This window comes from Ictidomys tridecemlineatus, chromosome 11 (assembly GCF_052094955.1).
Source record: "Ictidomys tridecemlineatus isolate mIctTri1 chromosome 11, mIctTri1.hap1, whole genome shotgun sequence".
In the NCBI taxonomy this organism is placed as follows: domain Eukaryota; kingdom Metazoa; phylum Chordata; class Mammalia; order Rodentia; family Sciuridae; genus Ictidomys; species Ictidomys tridecemlineatus.
Genome location: NC_135487.1, coordinates 70,019,641 through 70,023,120, shown reverse-complemented (window position 1 = coordinate 70,023,120; position 3,480 = coordinate 70,019,641). Strand labels below are relative to the sequence as shown.

The window sequence follows — 3,480 nt, the reverse complement described above, 5'->3', positions numbered from 1 at the left end:
TTTCAATTTCTGAGACAAGGTCTTGCTAATTGCAGTCTGAACTCAAACTTTTGATCCTCTTGCCTCAGGCTCCCAAGTCACTGGGATTACAAGTATCCACTAGCACACAGCTGAAGGATTTCTTTATATATTGAGGATATTGACCTCATGTCAAATGTATGGTTTGCAAATATTTCTTCCATTCTATAGTTGCCTTTTTACTTTGTTGATTGTTTCCGTTGCTGTGCAGAAGTTTTAAAGTTTGATGTAATTCCATCATTTACTTTGTTTCTGTTGCTTGTACTTTTAGTGTCATATCCAAAAGACCATTGTTAAATCAATGTCATAAAGACTACCCTTTATTTGGTTCTTATCTTTTTTTGAAAAGAGTTTTATGTCTTTATTACATGAGCATATATATATATTTTTTTGGTGGGGAGTTGGTCTTCAGTTTGTTTCTTGCTCTCACAGAATGTCAAGTACCTGAGAAAAATAATAGGCGTTATTCATTTTGCACTGCAATAAATAGACTTTCTTTCAAGATATATAAAGGACAGACTTTTAAAATGTGAGCCTCTGGGGAGTGATATTGGCCAAATTACTTTGTCATATTGTGTGCCTGTATGAATATGTAACAACAAAGGCCATCATTATGAGTGATTAGAATGCACCAATAAGAAAATATGGGGAAAAAATAGTCTTTTTTTTTTTTTTTTGGTGTGTGTGTATGTTTCTAAGGATTGAACTCAGGGCCTTGAGCACACTAGGCAAGCAGTCTACCACCAAGTGCCATACATCACCATTTGTAAAAATACAGTAAGTATATATAATTTCTTTATCCTTCCAGTTTATCAGAAACAAAGAATAACAATCCACAAAGTTATGCAAACAACATTAATCTCACAGCAATATAATGTCAACATCATCATAAATACCTTGCAAAAGTAGTTCTCCTGGGTACATAACAATCTTCCCTTGTTTTACAGCTTGGAGTTTTTTTTGGTTCCTGTCAATGCTTCTAAAAGGTTGGCACAATTGTCTTAGAAAAGGACCTCAGATTTCACACTGAACTTTTCATCTTCATTTTTTGAACCCAAGAATTTCCTCCACTAGGAGGTTAACTTCATGATCTGCATTCATTGCTACCTCTTTGCTTTGTTTTCTTTTCCAATGAGGTTATCTTCTTCAGTGCACAGGAGAGGAGGAGCCTGAAGCAGGAAGTAGTGAAGACAAAGACAATGACTTCCATGGAGGAAGAGGAGGAAGAGGAGGAGAGGTCCTTATATATATATTTTTCTTCTAAGATTTTACAGTTAGATCTTTAAATGTTTCAAGTTAATTTTTGTGTCTGGTGTAAGGTGAGAGTCTAGTTCCCTCTTGTGGATACCCAGTTTTCCCAGCACCATTTGTTAGACACTATCCTTTCCTCCTCATGTGATCTTGGCACACTTGTCAAAGATCACTTAACCTGACATGTGAGGGTTTCTTTCTGAGCTCTGTTCCGATCCATTGGTCTATGTGTCTGTCTTTATGCCAGAACTATGATGTTTTAATTACAATAGCTTTGTAATATATTTTGAAATCAGGAACTGTGAAGAATTTTGCTTTTCCTTTCTCAATATTTTTGCTATTTAGGTTCCTTGGAGATTCTGTGTGAATTTGAAGATTTTTTTTAATTTCTGCAAAAAAAATGTCATTGTGACTTTCAAAGGAAATTTGTTGAATTTGTAGATTGTTTTGGATAGTATGAACATTTCAACAATATTAAGTATTCTGATCTATAAATACAGATGTTTTTCAATTTATTTATGTCTTCTTCATGTTATAACAGCAATGGTTTGTAGTTTTTGATGTACTAATATTTTATCTCCATGTAAATGGGATTTTGCCCCATTATAAATGGGGTTATTTTATTTAGTTAGTTTTCAGATTGCTCACCAGTAGTGTATAAAAAATACAACTAATTTTTGAGTGCTGATTTTATATCTGGCAATTTTGCCCAATTAGTTCAGTAGTTCTAAAAGTATTTGTTTTATTTGGAATTGTTAGGATTTTCTGCAGATAAAATCATGTCATCTGTGAACAGAGATAGTTTTAATTCTTCCTTTCTAATTTGGATACCTTCTACTTATGATTTTTTGGCCTGATTTGTCTAGTTACAACTTCCAGTAGTATGTTCAATGGAAGTCAGAAGAGTAGACAGATATCTCTGCCTTGTTCTTGATCTTACAGGCAAAGCTCTCAGTTATTTACCAATGCATATACTGTTAGGTGTGGACTTTTCACATCTAGCTTTCATTATGTTGAGTACTTTCCCTCAATTTCTGATTTTTTTTTAATCACGAAAGGGTATAGAATTTTGTTAAATAACTTTTTCACATCAATTGAGATGATCACTTGGTTTGTGTCTTTCACTCTGTTAGTATGGTATATTACATTGATGATTTTCATATATTGAGTATTGCATTCCAGAAATATAACCACTTGGTTGCGATGGATAGTCCTTTGAATGTGCTATTGATTTCAGTTTGCTAACATTTTATTGAGGATTTTCGCATTAATATTCACTAGGGATATGAGTTTATAGCTTTTGTTTCCTCACAGTATCTTTTTCTGATTTTCCCCTTTCCCTCCCGAGGGAGAAGCTGTGAGCTAGATGCCCTCTTTTTATTGCAATGAGCTGGGCCAGCCTCGTTTCAAGAGCTGATGCAGTTGAAAGGAGGCATTCTTTCTTACTCAATGTGGCTGTTCTTGGTTTTGAGCTTGTTTGGGGTACAGCAACTTCCTACCCAGTTTCAGGAATTCTCATGAAGACTTTTGGACAGTATTTTGTTGTTGAATCAGTGTCTCCACTGAGGAATGAGTTCTGGGCCTTCTTATTATACCATCTTGCTGGTCACCTGTGCAGTTGCTTTCATCACCTGTGCAGTCTTCTTGCCAAAAATTTTAACCTAAATCTAATCATGAGGAAATAATTTTTAAAAATCCGGGGATAATCTGAAGACACTTGGCATAAATGCTTTGAAAATATCAGTGCCATAGAAGGCTTGCTGCCTGCTCCCCTCATCCCAAAAGCAGGGAGAACATTCTAGATTTTAAAAAGTAAAAGATCTACAAGAGCCAATGCAAGTGCATGAAGTTTGATTAGATTCTAACTTTTTAAAAAAGTCCTAGAACAGCCATGCTCAGTGGTGCATGCCTGTAGTCCCCAGCTACTTGGGAAGCTGAAGCAGGAGGATCACTTGAGCCTAAGAGTTCATGGCTGACCTGGGCGACATAGTAAGACCCTGTCTCAAAACAAACAAACAAAGAAGCTGAAAAATTATGTAGGGATTGATGATGTTTGGATATACTCTATTTGCTAGAAGGTATTTTAAAATCAGTAATAAATCTCTTAGGTGTGATAATAGTATGGTGAATATATAGAATATCCTTGTTTTTAGAAAATATATGCTAAAATATTTACAGGGAAATGTCATTGTGTCACACATACACAAAATA

At 34.9% G+C, this 3,480-nt stretch overlaps 1 pseudogene; it reads right to left on the bottom strand.

The window, feature by feature from the left end:
* Positions 1-879: 879 nt before the first annotated feature.
* Positions 880-1,119, bottom strand: LOC101961101 (costars family protein ABRACL pseudogene; annotated as a pseudogene).
* Positions 1,120-3,480: the final 2,361 nt, after the last annotated feature.